We start from the raw sequence: 20,243 nt of genomic DNA on the forward strand, positions 1-20,243 counted from the left end.
ATGGAAAGAATGTATTAAGTTCCTTGTTTCTAATCCGGGACAACAAGATCTTATGTTTGAAAAGACATGCATCCCTTCTGTGTAAACAAGAGCAGAGCAGAAGTTTGAGAAGCATATGTAAGTGTAAGAGAATTTAGGAATAAATCATTGTGTATTAGTTATCCTAGCACGTAATGATCTAGGAATCTATAAGTCATGTGTACTAGACTACTTTCTGAAGGTGCTGGCTATGTACTGAGGGAGCAACGGATAACCAAAAAACATCAGAAACCAAAGAAAAAACGTTAACCTTCCTCTCACTCCTTTCTGCCTTACCCCCATACCAGCAAATTAATGATTTTAATATATATCGAGTGCCTACTATGTGAAAGGAAGTCTTCTAAGATTTTGTGGATGTCATTTATTGCAAATTTTTGAGAAAACATGCTATTATTACAATTTACAAGGAAACTGAGACACAGGGGGTTAATTAACGTGTTCATGAGGACACAGCCAGTAACTGATAAAGGCAGGATCTAAACTTGGACAGTCAGACTCTAGAACATGTCTTTTAGACACTTATCAGTATAGCCTCTGAATGGTCCATGCCCATAACAAGGGTTAATATGAGACATTTTCCTCAAAAATTACAGAGATATTAACATAGCCAGAAGATGTTCTTGAGAAGAAACATCTGAGAGATAAAATATTTCAAATGGAAACAATCAGGTTCCTCCAAGAAGAATTCCAGGGAACAGGATAAAGTATAGAAGAATCTAGAGAGGTCAGACTCTGTATTTATAAATTCGGTGGTTCCACCAGAATGTTACCTTTCTTACGAGACTGGCACATGTTGGGTTGAGTCAAGCTGGGCCCAGGCCAATTCCAACTTGTTTGTTTTGTAGGATAGCTACTAATGTATAGGAAGTGAGACATTTATGTGAATATTTGTTAGGGATATTCACTATTGTTTTACCAACTATAACAAGAAGTGTAAAGGATATAAGCAAAGGATAATCTAATCATATTTTTTGGGAGTTAGCTCAGTAGTTAAATGAGTAATAAAATATTACTGTTGTGTACGCTTCACATTGTGAAGAAGATTCAGTGAAGGGATGTAAATGTCCTAAAGTTAAATCAATCCATTGTTTGTTGTTTGTTTTTTGTGTCAGTATTCATTCATAACAGCTGGGGTAGTTGATGCAGGGTCATTTTGAGACAAAATTTTCAGGTGCGCCTGGGTGGCTCAGTCAGTTAAGTGTCTGTTGATTTCCGCTCAGGTCATGATCTCATAGTTTGTGAAATCGAGCCCCGCATCAGCTCTGTGCTGACATTGCAGAGCCTGCTTGGGATTCTCTCTCTCTCTCTCTCTCTCTCTCTCTCTCTCTCTCTCTCTCTCTCTCTCTCTCTCTTTCTCTCTCTTTGCCTCTCCCCTGCTCTCTCTCTCTCTCTCTTAAAATAAATAAACTTAAAAAAATTTTTTCAGGAGAAAACGCGTCTTTTATTCTGACTAGTGTGGAGTTTCTAAGATTGTTATTCAGGAATTCTCTCCCCCTTCCTTTTCTCCTATGTATCTTCCAGAATACCCCAAAAGTAAAATTTATTTGACCCCTCACTTATTTTATTATGCCAAAATGTACAATAGTCACACACACACACACTGATACCACTCTATTTTTTCATGTCTTTTTTAATCTTCTGAGAGTCCATATATTTTTCCATGAAAATAAAATTATTGTCGGAAAATTTATATATTAAAAATCTCAATTACCTTCTAGTGCTTTAGTAATTTAGAGTTAAGTACTATTTCAATATCTATTATTAATGTTCTTATTGATACAAGATAATCCTATTTTATGTTGATTAACTGTGTTAAACTCTTAAGCATTATTAACACAGTTCTTATGACACTGTGGTGCCACTGTTTCACAGTATGGACACATGCAGACTCTTTCACATTGCATGTGGTTTTGTTATATATTAGTGACCTTCAGCAGAATGAATTGCTTTGCCCCCCTCCGCTCTACTCCCCATTCGGCTTTCAGTTCCCTTAATTCCCTTTATGGCACTGGGCTATTTTCCTGGTAATCCCTTCAAGAGATATTTAAAATGTCATTTACCCTATTTTTCTTTCCTTTTTTTTTTTAAAAGTTTATTTATTTATTTGGGGTGGGGGGGGCAGAGAGAGAGAGGTGGAGAGAAAGAGAATCCCAATCAAGCTCTGCACCGTGAGCACAGAGCCCTGTGCAGCAGGGCTCAAACCCACGAACAATGAGACCGTGACCTGAGCCGAGAGCAAGATCCAGACACTCAACCAACTGAGCCACCCATTCACCCCATATTTGTCTTTTCCTACAGTGTTAAGTTTTTCTCTTTTATTAGAACAACCAAATTGGGAGGGAGGGGAGGACAGAGTTGTCAAGGACTCTGAAGATGTATGTGTCTGTGTGTGCATTAAATAATATATACATACATGTATATATATTATATATGTATTAGTATATATATGTATATACTAGTATATACATATATAGCATATATAGTATATACTATATATTAGTATATATATGTATATGTATATTATTACATATATGTACATATACATATATATATTTACACCCTGGTCGCTGGTACATTGTTCAAAATGGTATAAATTGGGTTTTGTTGTTTTTTTTGCTTTTATACACCAATTATATCGTCAGGAACAGCCAAATTAAGCTTGCACGCTGAAAACAAGAACACTGAACAATTTGCTCTATGTGTGAAATTGAATTGACACTGAGGCTTAAAGGGAATAGCTTAATTCTTCCTGTTTGCACTTCAGGAAACTATAACTAGAGGAGAGAAAGGAATTCCCACCTCCATCTCAAACAAAGCCCCACCTCTCAATGAAAAATAAAGTCCTAGGAGCAGGAGCAGGACCAGGTAATGGTTCTATTCTTGTCTTGAGCTTGAGTCAGTTTCAGTTTAAAACATTTGGTGCCTCTGTTGCACTCTGGAGAAAAGCATACATATATTTTGGCTCCAGTCAAAGACCCATATGACCCCAAAAGAAGAAAACTAATATTTAACTGGTACATACCACATGTCAGGCACTGTACTTAGGCAATTTCTCAGCATACCACACCATCTCATGCTCAAGTCAGAGGAGATAGTTGCTTATTTTAGAGTTCTTTAACTAGCAGTGATCAAAAGTTAATTCTTCTAGGGAAGCCTGTGTGGTTCAGTCTGTTAAGCTTCCAACTCTTGCTCAGGTCATGATCCCATGGTTCCTGGGATTGAGCCCCAAGTCGGGCTCTGCCCTGGATGTAGAGCAGGTGTGGAGCTTGCTTAAGATTTTCTCTCTCCTCTCCCTCTGCTCTCCCCTTCTCTCTCAAAAACAAAAACAAAACAAAAACAAAATTAAGAAAATGCAATATAAACATGTCATTTAGAAATGGCTAGGGGCGCTTAGGTGGCTCAGTCGGCTAAGTGATTGACTCTTGATTTCAGCTCAGATCATGATCTCTAGGTTTGCAAAATTGAGCCCTGCATCAAGCCCTTGGGATTCTCTCTGCCCCTACACCTCTCTCTCATTCTCTGACTCTCTCTCTCTCTTTCCCAGAATAAACAGTTTTTAAAAGTTAATTCTTCTAGTTTGGGTGCAGTCTTAGACATTTTATCCTAAATTTTTCCAAGTAGAATGCTTTAAGCCAGAATTTGAGAGACCCAAGATGTTCTATGACAAGGCAGAGGAGAGAATGTATTGGAAAACTGAGGTAGGGAGCTAGATGCAATCAACTATATTAGATAAATGCCATCAATTTATTTAGGGTCTAGAAAGCTTAAAAAATTGTTTATCCTGGACTTAAAATGGACCTTTGTGGTCATAAAATTGTCTAACAATTTTATGGGTAAGGAATGTTAGCCCCAAGATGTTATATAACTTTCTAAACAGCTACATCATGGAAGACACAGGAACCATTTTGAACTCCAATTTACTATCTCTCATTTCAGTGTTATCTCTCTTTAGCCTCTTACAATGTGTTTGTTACCACAATGGAGAGGTTCTTTTCTTTACCCATGCTTCAGCCATCTGCCTGATCAGCTTATTTGGGTTATGTGACACAATGCTACCCTTCTTTCTTTCCTATGAGTGAATTTTCAGGTTGAAGCTGAAGGACAAAAAGCACTGACTTACTGACTTTCTAAAACACTCAGGATTCGGGTGAAAACAGGTTGTAAAAGAGACTTAATAGTCTGATTGAAAATTATTAGGAAGAGTAGGTGAGCTCTTTTGCCCTGCACTTTGCGCTGCATCCTGAAAGTGAAGAAAGACCTAATGGAATTTCATATTTGAGTTTAGAATCTTAGAGTAGAGAAGACTATGCCTCGTCTTTTTCAAATTGGATTCTCATTATTGACAGGTCTGCAATGGTGGCGGGAGTGTTTGGGGTCAGCAAAAGTGTATCTTTTGAAAAAAATTTTTTAAGTTTTTCTGGAAAAATTCAACATTTTTTATGGATAGCAAAAAGTATTTAGAGCATATCTCCTATGGTATATAAGATCATTAAGTTATGTCTCTACCCTCAAGGTATATAAAGATATCAAATAATAAACACATAATTCAGACAGTGCTATACTCAGCAGATGGAGGAGCTATGTCCCATGTGTTTACTTCACCTCTCTCTTTCCTGTTACTTCCATGGCTTTGTTCATGATATTTGTCTTCTCCTTCATGCAAAAATTTCAGCTGTTCTAAGGTCAATGCATTAGACTATAATTATCTACTCATCTTGTCATTAAATTCTATAAACTTTCTGATTATTCTTCTAATTTTCAAAGTCGTTGACACCTATTCCCAACTCATTAACACTTCACATGTTAACATTGCCCCAAGCGAAACCAATATCCACAAGATTGATTGTTCCACTTTTCTGGAAACCTTCATCTCCGTATCTCCAGCAACCTTCTCTGCTCCTTTTTCCCCCCCATCGTCCACATAGTCACATCCTTAAACTTACCTCTGACATTATAATTCAGAGATCTATCTGAGTCCACTTGAGCTGTGGATTCAATGATAACCCAAACACGTGTTCTATCACCACTTTGAGAGTTGAGAATTCTACCACTGAACCACCAATGCTTTGCTCTTTCACTACTTGGGGACTTTCATTCATCCTACTTCTGTGCACTACATTCCTCTCTACTGAGACTGGGCTATCACTGACTAGTCTTTACAGTTCATGTTCTAAACTCCTTTGCACATTCATAGAAGAATCCTGACAATTGCTTTTTCCTCTCCTGGAGAAAACTCGCAAGTAGATATATTTTTATACAATCATGGTGATCAAACAAAGGAGATCTTAATGCTACTTAACAATGCCATTATACTCTGGTGCTTTTATTTTTAAGTCATATCTCATTAGTAATAATAATTGGTTTTAAAGGTCTGTAATTTTAAAGTTTCGACTCTCTCATTCTCTTTTTCTCGCTCTTTTTGGCAAAATATTTTCCCTTTCAGTGGAAAACACTCCCTTTTTAGCAGAGACCATCTTATGATGCAAAAAATTAGAAACCTTTGAAAGAAACTCTATTAGGTTCTGAACCAAAATCACGCATTTGTTTGTCTCAGTTTGTCAATTGATCTTCTGTTTTTCTTCTGACAAAAAGCTAGTTTTACCACCTGTGTTTTGAATCCCATTCTTTTCTACCTTAGAGTTAGTGTTTCAGGGGGCGCCTGGGTGGCTCAGTCGGTTGAGCGGCCGACTTCGGCTCAGGTCATGATCTCGCGGTCCGTGAGTTCGAGCCCCGCATCGGGCTCTGTGCTGACAGCTCGGAGCCTGGAGCCCGTTTCGGATTCTGTGTCTCCCTCTCTCTCTGACTCTCCCCTGCTCATGCGCTGTCTCTCTCGGTCTCAAAAATAAATACACGTTAAAAAAAATTAAAAAAAAAAAAAAGAGTGTTTCAGTTATTCCCTCATTTTTCTCAATTTTCAATATTTCTCTCATGTTGTCCCTTCAGTATTTAAAACTTCTTTAATCTTCATGATCATAAAAAGATCTTGCACTCAATTCAATATTCTCATTCATCTACTTCTTACCTTTTTCTTTCCATTTAATTTTGAGCCTCTAAACTGTGGCTGCTGCCATCTATTCTTTTTTTTTTAATTTTTAAAATCTTTTTATTTATTTTTGATACAGAAAGAGACAGAACATGAGTCAGGGAAGGACAGAGAAAGAGGGAGACACAGAATCCGAAGCAGACTCCAGATTCTGAGCTTTCAGCACAGAGCCCGATGCGGAGTTCAAACTCATGAAAGTGAGTTCATGACCTGAAGCAAAGTCAGACGCTCAACCAACTGAGCCACCCAGGTGCCCCTACTGCCATCCATTCTTGGTTGAAACTCCTCTCCATTGCTAAAACCAAAGGATATTGTCCCTGTCCTTACCTCACTTGACCTTTTGGTAGCATTGCACATGGTTGACCATTAAGTCATAAATTTCTGGAGGACAAGATTCAGATTTGAATTACCAGTACCTAGCACAATATCTGACACCACGGAAGGTCTAGGACCAGATGATTTCATGGGTGAATTTTACAAAGCATTTAAAGAAGACCTAACATCAATACTTTTCAAACTCTTCCAAAATGTGAAAGAGGAGAGAACACTTCCAGACTCATTTTACAAGACCAGTGTTACCTTGATACCAAAACCAGAAGAAAACACCACAAGAAAAGAAGATGACAGGCCAATATATTTGATGAATGTAGATGCCATAATCCTCAATAAACTATTAGCAAACTGAGTTCAACAGTACATTAAAAGGATCATATAGTTTAACAATTTGTTTAAGAAACATGCTTTTTTAAAATATTTATTTATTTCTGGTAGAGTGCAAGAAGGGGAGAGGCAGAGAGACAGAGACAGAGGGTCCCAAGTGGGTTCTGCACTGACAGGCTGACAGTAGCAAGCCCAACGTGGGCCTTGAACTCATGAACCGTGAGATCATGACCTGAGACAAAGTCAGATGCTCAAGTGACTGAACCACCCAGGTGCCCTTATGAATCATGCTTCTGATGTTGTATGTAAGAAATATTTGCTTAAACCAGTGTCTCAAAGGCTCTCTCCTATGTTTTCTTTGAGAAATTTTATAATTGTAAGTTTTACCTTTAGATCTAAGATCCATTTTGTGTTAGTTTTTGTTTTTGGTGCAAGGTATGGGTTGAAATTTTGTTGTTATTGTTGTTCACATATGGATAAAACAACTTTGTAAAAAGAGAACCAAGCTAGAAAATCACACTAAATCACTAAAAAGCCCCAATAAATAAGACTGTGGTATTTGCATGAGATAGAAATGTAGATCAAATGAATAGGATATAGAACCCAGAAATCTCAAAATTATAAATGATATTAAGAAGTATTTCAGGGTAGCAAGAACAGAATGAATATTTTGAAGAAGAGATGTCATTTAGTGTGGATTATTTCTATCTATCTATCTATCTATCTATCTATGTATCTATCTATACATCACCTATCTCTATCTATCTGTCTATCTATCTATCTATCTATCTATGCATCTATCATCTATCTATTTGGTGATTTGACAATTTTATATGTTATGCTGTGTTCACCACAAGTGTAAGTACAATCTGTCTTACATCACTATTAAAGTATCACTGATGCTATTCTTTTTATTTATTTATTTATTTATTTATTTATTTATTTATTTTTAAACTTTTTTTTTAACGTTTATTCATTTTTGAGACAGAGAGAGACAGAGCATGAACAGGGGAGGAGCAGAGAGAGAGGGAGACACAGAATCTGAAACAGGCTCCAGGCTTTGAGCTGTCAGCACAGAGCCCGACGCGGGGCTCGAACTCACGGGCCGTGAGATCATGACCTGAGCCGAAATCGGACGCTTAACCGACCGAGCCACCCAGGCACCCCTCATTGATGCTATTCTTTAGGCTCTGCCTTTTATTGCTGTGACTTACTCATTCCATAACTGGAGGCCTGTATCCCCCAAGAGCCTTCACACATTTTTCCCAATCCTCCCTCCCCTTCCCTCTGGCAACCATCAATTTATTCTCTGTATTTATTTTAAAAATTTTTAATGTTTTTATTTATTTTATATATTTTTAAAATTTTCTTTTAATGTTTATTTTTGAAGGAGAGAGAGACAGAGTGTGAATGGAGGGATGGGGAAGAGAGAGGGGGAGACACAGAATCTGAAGCAGGCTCCAGGCTCTGAGCTGTCAGCACAGAGCCCGATGCCAGGCTTGAACCCACAAACCACGAGATCATGACCTGAGCAGAAGACGGACTCTTAACTGACTGAGCGACTCAGGCACCCCTATTTTCTGTTTTGTAGATCTGAATCTGTTTTTTGTTTACTCATTTTTTTAGATTCCATTTATGAGTGGAATTATATATTTATCTTTTTCAGTCTGACTTGTTTCACTTAGCATAACACCTGCTAGTCCATCCATGTTATCACAAATGGCACTATCTCATCCTTTTTTATGGCTGAGTAATAATCTATTATACACATGCACACACACACACACACACACACACACATGTTCCTTATCCATTCACCTACTAATGGACACTGAGGTTGCTTCCATGTGTTGGCTATTGTAAATAGCGGTGTAATAAGCATAGGGGAGCATATATCTTTTCATATTAGCAAATATCTTTTCTTTGGGTAAATACCCAATATTAGAATTGTTGGGTCATACAATATTTCTATTTTTAAATTTTTTGAGGAACCTCCATGCCCTTCCACAGGGGCTGTACCAATTGACATTTTCACCAACAGTGCATGAGGGTTCCGCATCCTCACCAACACTCGTTTCTTGTCTTTTTGATTTTAGCCATTCTAACAGGGATGAGATAGTATCTCATTGTGGCTTTGATTTTTATTTCCCTGATGATTAGAGATGTTGAGTATCTTTTCATGCTGTTGGCCATCTGTATCTTCTTCAGAAAAATGTCTATTCAAGTCCTCTGCCCATTTTTTTTTTTTAATTTTTTTTTTAACGTTTATTTATTTTTGAGACAGAGAGAGACAGAGCATGAACGGGAGAGGGTCAGAGAGAGAGGGAGACACAGAATCTGAAACAGGCTCCAGGCTCTGAGCAGTCAGCACAGAGCCCGACGCGGGGCTCAAACTCACATACCGCGAGATCGTGACCTGAGCCGAAGTCGGACGCTTAACTGACTGAGCCACCCAGGCGCCCCCTCTGCCCATTTCTTAATCAAATTGTTTTTTGGTGTTGAGTTGTGTAAATTCTTTATATATATTTTGGATATTAACCCTTTAACAGATATATCATTTGAAAATATCTTCTCCCATGCAACAAGTTGTCTTTTTGTTTTGTTGGTGGTTTCCTTTGCCTTGCAAAAACTTTTTATTTTGACGTAGTCCCAATAGTTTATTTTTGCTTTTGTTTCCCTTGCCGTATGAGATATATCTAGAAATGGTATATCTAGATGTATCTAGATATTACTACAGCTGATGTCAGAGAAATTACTCTCCTAGGATTTTTATGGTTTCAGGTCTCACATTTAAGTCATTAATCCGTTTTGAGTCTATTTTTGTGTATGGTGTTAGAAAGTAGCCCAGTTTCATTCTTTTACATGTAGCTGTCCTGTTATCCCAGCACCATTTATTGAAAAGGTTGTCTTTTTTCCATTGTATATTCTTGCCTCCTTTGTCATAGATTAATTGACCATATAATTGTGGGTTTATTTCCAAGGTCTCTATTTTGTTCCATTGATCTATTTTTCTGTAAGCGCTATGCTGTTTTGATTACTATAGCTTTTTCATGTATCTTGAAATCTGGTACTGTGGTGCCTCCAGCTTTGTTCTTCTTTCTCAGGATTGCTTTGGCTATTTGGGGTCTTCTTTGGTTCATACAAATTTTAGGATTACTTGTTCTAGTTTTGTGAAAAGTGCCATTGGTGTTTTGATAGGAATGGTACTGAATCTGTACATTGCTTTGAGTAATATGAACATTTTAACAATATTAATTCTTCCATTGAGCATGGGCTATCTTTCCATTTATTTGCATCATCTTCAATTTCTCTCACAAGCGTTTTATAGTTTTCAGAGTACAGGTCTTGTATCTCTTTGCTTAAGTTTATTCCTAGGTATTTTTTTCTTTTTGGTGTAATTGTAAATGGTGTTATTTTTTAAAATTTCTCTTTCTGTGACTTTGTTGTTAGTGTATAGAAATGCAACCAATTTCTCAGTATTCATTTTGTATACTGCCACTTTACTGAATTTATTATTTCTAGGAGTTTTTTTGGTGTAGATAACTTCTCAAAGCTAACACAGAGCAAACCAGGAGCATTATTTTTATATTAGGCTAGAAAATAGCCATATACATGTTAAATTATCACTCTGTATTTATAAAAAGCTATAATATTAAAGATTAAAATTATTGTGTTGTGGTTACTAAGTGCTGATCTCTGTATTAAAAGCTTAAAATATAGCAGTTAATTCTCAAAAGATCTATGTGAGATAGGCATTATTTTCCTGACATGAGGAAACTGACACTTAACAAGGCTTAGCTATTTGCCTTAATTTACACAGGTTATAGGTGATAGAGCCAGGACTCAAACCAAATCGTCTGACTCCAGGGCTATTTCTTAACCTTGTCTCCATGCAACCTGTTCTAAAGGGTAGAATTTGCTAATAAGATATAAAGTGTATATAATATAATCTAAATATTTGGGTAATGAATGAATAAATGTTTTGGCATTCTCATCTTTAAAGGGCTCACAGTCTCATGAATGTCATAAGAAACTAAACCAAAAAGCTAATAATTTTGATCACAGCAGCACAGAGTGTTAACTGTAATCATGGGGTTTAGAGTCCTAACAAAATTGGCACTCAATACTGGTAGAGGTGTGAGAGTGTTAGGGGTGGCTTCAGAGAAGTGGTGATTTTTATGTGATGATTTAAAGGAGAGGATGAGATACAAAGATCAGAGGCTAAATCTGTGCCAAGGAAGAAACACATGATGCACTCAGGAGAGTATAAACATATCTTTATGGCTGGAAATATGGCTGGAAATATGAGAGGTGAGTGAGTAAAGGCATATAGTATCTCAAGATGATATGCCTCCCAGTATATGGTGAGAAGTTTGAATTTGATCTTGAGAGTGACAAAGGGTCACTTAAGGATGTTACGTTTAAAGGCGATACAGGTGTCCTCTGCTTTTTGAAAGTTTGCATTATGCCACCTTGCTTTTATGAAAGAATTGCATTAGTGCCTGTTTTTGCTAACCAAAAGAAATCTGGAGAGGATTTTCACTTTTAGGAAAAGAAGTGAAAAGCAAAAATAGCATTCAGCATTGGCCTTGCAGCAAGCCTGTATGGGAGCAGAGGGTGGCCCGAGCAGTGAGAGTGGCACCACCCAGCTCGTTCTCTGGGAACTACACTCAGGGGCTCAGCATCAAGCCGCTTTGGACTGTGTCTGTGAGCATCTGTTCTTTATCTCAATTTATTTTGTGCCTCTGTTAGCAAAAAAGATGTGTTCTAAGGTATCAGAAAGGCCTAAAAGGGTTATTTTGGAAGGATCTGGGAATACTTAAAAAATTTCCATATAACTTAATGATGATTGCTTCCTCATTTTATACCATCTCAGCTTATAAACGGTTTCATAGGGAGATTCTACTTATGAATAATGGAGAAACTGTTGTCATATTGTATTTTATGATCATTTTACAGACAGTATAGAAAACAAATTAGAAAGAAACAAAATGGAGGGTAGGAAGATGATTGAAGGATACTGGAAAATCACACAGGAAATCAGAGCCTCAACTAAGTCAATAGCAATGGATAATAGCTATATACCTATTGAATACTAAAAAAGATATATAATTGGTAGGACATATGATTGAGACAGGTTAGGACAAAGAAACTTTAAAGAAAGTCTTGCAAGTTTCTGGCATGGATGGCTAGTTTCTTTTAAAAGCAGGGAATAGATTTGACATAAAGGCATGAGGAGGAGATAAAGAAAGAGGGGTTCTATTTATGAAATATTGGATTCCAGGTATCAGGGAGATTTCCAAAACGGGGATTTGTAATAGGCAGCTAATTATTATAGGAGAAAAGTTACATAGGATTATCAGAATAGAAATCAGTGACATATGGAAGGTTGTCAAGCAATAGGTCTAATAAAGATCATCCAAGGAATGTTACAAAGAAGGGGGAAAAATGGGGCAAGAGTATCTGAGAGTGGATCTGAGAAGGGGGTGGTCAAGACAGAAGGAATATGAATAAAGATTGATTTCAGACAAAAAAGTTTCAAAATGAAAGGAATGGTCAATGTATCAAAGACGATTCGTCAAATAAAGACTGAGTTATATTTATTGCTTTGTCGAGTAGACCATCGCTGGTGACATAGAAAAAATTTTTCAAGTGTTGAACACAGAAGCCAAATTCCAGCAAGTACAGGTGTTAAAGTCTAGATAAACATCCAGATGTCATTAAGGATAAGATAACTTGACCTCATAAACACACAAAAAAAGTCACAAAAGTACAATAAACAAAGTGAAAAAGCAAGTACATACAGCAAAAATATTAATGTATTTTTAAAAAACAGCCACTTGGTAAGAAATTAAACAATGAATTGCAAAATATACAAAGACCATGAATAGACAATTCTTTGTAGAGAAAGTACAAATTGCCAGCAAGCACATGAAAAGGTTCTCACCCTAACTAGAGGTAAGGGGAATATAAATTATTGACTAAAAGGCTTTTTAATGAAAACCCAACAGACTGAAAGCAATAAAAAGAAGAATGTTGCCTACAGCTTAGAGATCATCAGAGTCCTCTGATATATTGCTGGCAGAAGAATAAATTGCAGTGACATTTTTGGAACAATAAATACACAATATCTCTTAACATTTAAAATGTATGTACTTTTTTTAGTTCAAGCATTCTATTTGGGATTCTACCAATAGAAATCCCAAGTACATACAGTATTATGATCAAGAATGTATATTCAGCATTATTCATTTGGAATGGTATAAGATACAGTCTGCTAATAGAGGGGTGATTGAATGAATTATTGTATGTTCATATAATAGATTAGCTCTGACCAACAGAACTTTTTTCAATGATGGAAATGTTATATAACTGCACCATCCAATATGGCAGATACTAGATATATATTTGGATATTTTGAGCAATTGAAATGTAGCTAGTGGACTAAGAGACTCCCATCTTAATTTTTTTTGTGTTTATTTATTTTTGAGAGACAGAGCGTGAGCAGGGGAGGGGAAGAGAGAGAAGGAAACAGAATCTGAAGCAGGCTCCAGGCTCTGAACTGTCAGCACAGAGTCCGACGAGGGGGTCAAGCTGTGAGATCATGACGTGACCCAAAGTTGGACACTGAACTGACTGAGTCACCCAGGCGCCCCAAGAAAGTCCATTTTAAATTTTATTTAATTTTAATTAATAAAAATTTAAATTAATTACAAATTTAAATAGCTACTTGTTGCTAGTAGTATTTGGGATAGCATAACTATAGAATATCAGTTGGCTTAAAAAAGTGAGTTACATCTACATATTTTTACCTGGAGAATTATCCAGCTTAAAAATATAGCTCCTGGGGCACCTGGGTGGCTCACTTGGTTAAGTGTCTGATGCCTGATTTCAGCTCAGGTCATGATGTCACAGTTTGTGAGTCCAAGCCTCACGTCGGGCTCTGCCCTGATAACACAGAACCTGCTCGGGTTTCTTTTTTTCTTCCCCTCCCTTTGTCCCTCTCCTACTCGTGTGCTCGCTCTCTCTCTCTCTCTCTCTCAAAATAAATAAATAAACATTAAAAAAAATAAAAATATAGCTCCTAAAATGTGGTAATTTGATCTCACTTTGTTGTTGTTGTAAAAATCAAATGAAACCTTCCAACTGATATTTGTGTGTATTTATGAGATCTAAGAAGAATGTAAAAAGATGAATTCAAACCTTTAATAAGTTTGGACTATGAGTTTTGAGCAAAGGTGTCAAGTGTTACCTCTAGGCCACTGCATTGAATTACTAGTTTGAAACTTGCCAAACTGTTTCCTCTGTGGTGTCAACTCATAGGTTTCAAGATACTGACTTCTCTGTCAGTCTGGAACCCAAGTGAGAAAATGCATGAGGAATTGTGATTTTTGTGAGTAATGAAACATTTTATCTTAAGCCATTTGGACTGTACATTTGTTTGTTATGGCAGTTACTAAAACTGAGTAATACATGTTAAATTGTGGAGACTTACTATATATGCTCAGAATTGGCTAAAAAAGGGCATAACAATTTAGAATTAACAAATGTATAAAAAGTGGCCAATAGAAGAATTAAAACTAACAGAACTTATACAGGAAAGTAGGTAAGACTATCATAAGCAAAGGTTCTCATTTTTCATAGCACAAAGACATATATGTATTTTAGAGCTGATAAATCAACAAATTAAGACAAAACTGAATTATCTGGAATTGGATACAGTAACCATATCAAGATTTAAATTCAGAAGTTATTGAAAGAGGTTCCCTGTTAGAAGTGGGACTGGGTAAGGGAAGGATGAAATCTTGCTTTTTATTTGTTCTTTTCTGAAGTGTGCATGTATTGTTTTCATAAATAAAAAGAATACAGGCATGGCCAGATCCATTTCTCCAGCCTCTCCTTCCTTCTCCAGTCCCTCATGGATTTGCCCACAAGGTTCTCCATCTGTACACTCAAATCCTGATCACTGTCTTACTAGCTAGTGGAGGCAATGAACACGTGACCCACTTAGACTTGTGAGGGATGGCCTGGCATTAAAGCTGCACCTCTGAACATGCTCTCCAGATCATCTTGCTCTAAAGACACCTGTATTTAAGTATTGGGGGGGGGGGGGGAGGGGAACAATTCCAGGCTGCCTGGGTTGTCTTTGGCTACCAATAGGTATGTTTCCTGAATGACTACGTGAGGTCCTAATCTATGGGACTAAGGCATCACCCTTCTCCAGTTTTGCCTACTGGCGTTTACCTAACATACAGTTATCCTGCCGTTCTTCTCAGGATCTCTGCTACTCCGCCCTGGTGTGGCTCTTCTTCCTCCTCTGACTTGGATCCCTATCCCACATCTCAGCCAAGGGCAGGGTATACAACTGTAGAGATTCATGGGTGGCAGTCTTTCTGACCGTCTCCTAGGTTTTGACTGACACCTACAATTTCCACCATTGCACTCTTTAACTAAACAAGTGCCATCTCAACCTAGTGCTGACTGAATCTAGAATGAAGGTGAAGCTGGGGCATCCTTGGACCCTGTGCCAAGGCTCCTGGCTGGCTCCTAAAGTTTTGTCAACTTTTCCTGTTCCTGATGCATAGGTCTCTCTTGGTTCCAGGTTGCTGTGATGGGCGTGTATATATTCTTACTAAGTACTGAGTTATATATGCCATTATAATGTAAGAATTCTTTGCAAGTTTTTGTGTCAATTTTTAATCACACAAGTGCTATGCGAATGTCTTAGAGTAAAGCAAAAAGGAAGAACAAAATTAACACACTGCATACGAGTGTAAAGTCTGCTTTGATTAAATCCCTTGCTTCTGTCTCTGTTTCACCTCTTAAAGTCAGATACGGCAATGAGTTTAAAGTGTATGTCTCTAAATGATTTTTCTAGAAATCATTGTGATATTACTAAGTGTGCATGCATGAGTTTATAATGTGTTGATTTCTGTCTCCTCAGGAGCACTAATCATTCAATTTGTAATATTTGACTGCTTGATAGATGAAAAGAAATATTTTATTCCCATGTTGAGTTTTTTTCCATCTTTGAAAGTGAGGATGAATTTTATTTAGTTAATAACCAGTTTACCTCTTTGTCATTTTTCTGTTAGTATGTTTGTGCTTTTATTTACTTTTAAAACCTCTTTATTTTAAAATTTTGATTAACTTTTTCTTGTCATACATGGGTAGATAGTTTTTCCAGGACAGACGTCAACTTCTACTTATATATAATCTTGGTAGTTCAAAATGCAGCCCAGTCAATCACCCTCTCTTTAATAATTTTCCTTTCCAATTTGGAAAGGCTTTTCTTAGTTTCACGAGTAGATACAGGACATTAATTTTGAAACATATTATAGGTAAGTTTATCACACTATTGTATAAAATAAAATAGGCACGTGTTAAAGTTTAATTAAAATAAAGTTCTCAAGTTCTCTGAAGTGGGATAATAATCAAAGGAACATATTGATTAGAAAAGAAAAGAAAAGTAAAATTTTCTCATGCATTAAATTTTAATAATATATGTAGCTCAACTTTTCTTTCATGCTCCAATATACATTTATAAGGCAAAAAATCTCAAAAGAGTAGGAATACAACACATTTGTCTTTTTAATCTGAGGTCACCGTGCAGCAGGCTCTATAGAAGACCGAGTAAAATGTTATAGTTTCGTGTTTTGAATTACTTTTTGGCCAGATGTAGACCTTTCTATTTCGCATAAAAGGACTCAATGATCTTATTACTCTCTCCTTCCTTGAACTGTTGGCTTGTAAAATCCCTGCATCATAGAATTGATACCAGTACTTCCACAGGGCAGGAGCAGAGAGGCCAGACCCGTGTCTGCAGGCAGGAGCTAGTCACTTAGGGAAGAAGACTCGCCTTTCTTGCTGGATATTGCCTGCAGTGGATTCTTCCAGAGGAAGTGTGTTTTTAGGCAGAGGCATAGAAGCAGTCTCTTAGAAAAAGAAAGAGTGTGGGAGGTGTTACTTGAATTGATCATTCTGAACTCTAAGAAGGGATACAGGCCTGAGGGAATCCGATGAAATGCATTTGTTTACAAATTTTGAACAGCTCTCAAGCAGCTTTTTTCCCCCCGGTAAATATGATTTTAAGAAATATTCTCCCGGAAGTCTCAATTTTGAAAACATTTCCTCTGGGGATACGAACAAGAGAAAGGTATTGCCTGTCTATGTTGCTTCTTTTCTCCCTCCCCTCTTTCCTTCCTTTCTCTGCAGGGTAATGTTATTATGAAGTCTTACGTGTTAAATTCTTAGCTACCGCCACAATTAAGAGGAAAATAATTATGAAATAAAAGAACTCCCAGTTAGTTTAACAACAGTCATCTACTTTTGAGGGCTTACCCCAAATCACCTTTCAGTTTCTGGGGTTAAATGTTTACCAGGTGCTGTGAGGTGTGGCTTTTTAGCTGCATGTTTTTATGGATTTGGAAAGCCTGCAATTTCTTGTGCTCACTTGACCTTGATAAGATACCGAGGGGATTACCTTTTAGGGGCAATGGTGAATTCTTTTACTCTTTTACTTAGTTCTAACCACATTGCTAGATTTAGGAGATTAGATACCTAGCTTTGTAAACCTAACCGCTGCTAATATTTGATTAGGAAAGGTTTTTTTTAAGCAATTTTGTTTATTTTGTAATACACATTACAATGTGTCTCTTATAATTTTCTCTCAAATTAAATTCTCTCCATGTTTCGAAGAACCATATTTTTATCTGGCATGTTCTTGGCCTAATGATAGAAGAAATAAGTTTATTGCTTACATAACCATGTGAATCAGACATGGAAAATGCATATTAAATTATCTAATTCATCCTTCTGCCAATTCTGGATTATTCCCTGAAGTCCATTGGTCTATTTTTTAGACTCGTTACGTGATTCACTAATATAATTTATGCAACATTCCTTGTTTTCCTTATTTATTTGTGAATTCATACAGATACCTTTTTCCAGTGAGTGCAGCCTTTGTTAATATTTGCTGACAATATAAAAAATATTAATATTGCCTTGCATTTTTCTAGTTATTCTCTGTGCGTCTACATAATTTTTAAAATCTGTACTGTCAGACACATACTGTTATATCTATTATGAAATAAGAAAATTAGGTTCAGAGAAATTACATAACTTCTTCATAATGATGTAGCTAGTAACTTATTCAATGTGGAATATATTCCATGATTTTAAAACTCAAAATGATAAGCACTTGATGGAAAATGTAAATTGAGAAAAGAATGAAAAAGTAAAGGATATTAAACCCTACTCTGATTAGAAATCCATCAAACATACTTTAAGTTTGGAAGAATATAAAACTCCTATCATTTGTTTTCTGGTTATTTATCCTTTTTACTCTTTTTGAGTTTTGACAAATGCATAGAATTATATAACCACAACTACCAGCAAAATACAGAAAAGTTCCATCATTCTCCAAATGTTTCTCAGGCTGTGTCTTATCCCATTCTTAACTGCTGGAAACCACTGATCTGTCCTATGTCACTATACTTTTGTGTTTACTAGAATGTCATATAAATGGAGCCATCACATATGTAGCCTTTTGAGTCTAGCTTCTTTAACTGGGAGTAATGCATTTGAAATTCATGCTTCTGTGGAGTGTCTGACAGTGTGTTCCTTTTTATTGCCAAGTAGGATTCACTGTGTGGATGGACCACAGCAGGGTCATCCATTTCCCAACTGAGGGACATATGAGTTGTTCCCAGTGTTTGGTAATTACAAATAAGACTGGTATAATATTCATGTGCATGTTCTCGTGTGAATCCAGGTTTTTATTTCAATTATGTAACTACCTAAGAGTGGGATTGCTGAGCTGGATGGTCAGTATATGTTTAGCTTCATAAAAAACTGCCAAACTGATTTCCATTCGTGACTTTATTATTCTGCATTCCCATTAGCAATATATGAAATTTCCAAGTCATTCTGAATCCTTCAGTTTTTCTTTCTCTCTCTCTCTTTCTTTCTTTCTTTCTTTCTTTCTTTCTTTCTTTCTTTCTTTCTCTTTCTTTCTTTCTTTCTTTCTTTCTTTCTTTCTTTCTTTCTTTCTTCTTTCTGCCATATATATATATATATGGCAGTATATACATATATATACTGCCATATATACAGAATATATACATATTCTGCCATATATATATATGTATATATCTCATTATGGTTTTAATTTGCATTTTTTAATGGATAATGATGTTAAGCAACTTTTCATGTACTTATTTGCCATCAGTACAATTTCTTTGGAAATGTGTCTTCCAAATTTTTTGCACATTTCATTTTATTGAGTTATGGCAGTTTGTTTTCTTACTACTGAATTTGAGAGTTCTTTATGAATTCTAGATACAAAAACAAAAACTTGGTCAGATGTGTGATTTGCAAATAGTTTTTCCCAGCTTGTGACTTGTTTTTTTCTATTCTCTTAAGTAACTTTTGCAGAACAAAAGTTTTAATTTTTATGAAGTTGAATTTAAAACTTTTCAAAAATTTTGCTGATCATGTTTTTGGTGTCATGTGTAAAATCTCTGCTTAACTCAGGGTCACAAAAGATGTTCTCCTTTGTTTCCTTCTGAAAGTTTAAAAGTTGTATGCTTTACATTTAGGCCTAAGATCCATTTTGAGCATATTTTTCTATAACACATGAGGTATGAACTATTGGTTGAGTTTTTGTTTTTGCATATGGATGTCCAACATTTTCAACACAATTTCTTGAAAAGACTATCTTTTCTTCACTTAATTGCTTTTGCACCTTTCTTAAAAGCCAACATGTGATATATTGTGTGGTTTGGGGATAAGCATGTGGCAAAATTATAGCCAATATAAGGGAAAAGTTTACTGTGACTTTTCAACAAAAGGTATTCTTCAATGATAGAAAGAGACATATAATTGGAACCTTGTTATTACACGGATGTCTTTTTCTTCACCTGGGATATCTGGAAACACACCAATCAGAATTTATTCTTATGTGGCAAGCTAGATAACTTCCATCCGTTCTGGAAATTTATATAATTTGCTAAAGGTCAAGTCTGTCTGACTTCTTGAAGCTCTTAAACATTATGCTAAATTGGAAATGAGTAGATTGTTTTCTTATTTTTCTATGCTTCACAATGTGTTGGAACAAAATCCTTGTTTATTTTTTTCATACATTATGCTAAAGATTGTTTCTTGAAGAAAGGTCACTAGAAGTAGCAAAGTGAAAACATTTCAAGATTCTGGGTACAAATTGCCTTTTTTTTCCTAAATAAATTGTAGCAATTTGCACTGTTTTTAAGGTCTGGGATTTCTCATAACATTATCAAATATTATTGTTAATATATATTAAATGATATAGTTTTGTAAAATATAATTATTATATTTTAAAATGCAGTCCTTAGATTATTAGTGAGTTTGAATTTTTATATGTATTCATTATTTTTTAGGAAAAAAAACCTCATCTTTTCATTTGTCTATTAAACATTTAAAAAAAATTTTTAATCCTTATTTATTTTTGAGAGAGAGACAGAAT

General features: G+C 36.0%; 1 long non-coding RNA gene across 1 annotated transcript in view; it reads left to right on the forward strand.

The window, feature by feature from the left end:
* LOC131514483 (uncharacterized) overlaps positions 1 to 3,481 on the forward strand; it is a 270,591-nt gene extending 267,110 nt beyond the window's left edge. The window contains exon 4 of the long non-coding RNA XR_009263090.1: positions 2,804 to 3,481. This is a non-coding gene — a long non-coding RNA (uncharacterized LOC131514483). The remainder of the gene's footprint in view (positions 1 to 2,803) is intronic.
* Positions 3,482 to 20,243: the final 16,762 nt, after the last annotated feature.

This window comes from Neofelis nebulosa, chromosome 6, assembly GCF_028018385.1.
Source record: "Neofelis nebulosa isolate mNeoNeb1 chromosome 6, mNeoNeb1.pri, whole genome shotgun sequence".
NCBI lineage: Eukaryota > Metazoa > Chordata > Mammalia > Carnivora > Felidae > Neofelis > Neofelis nebulosa.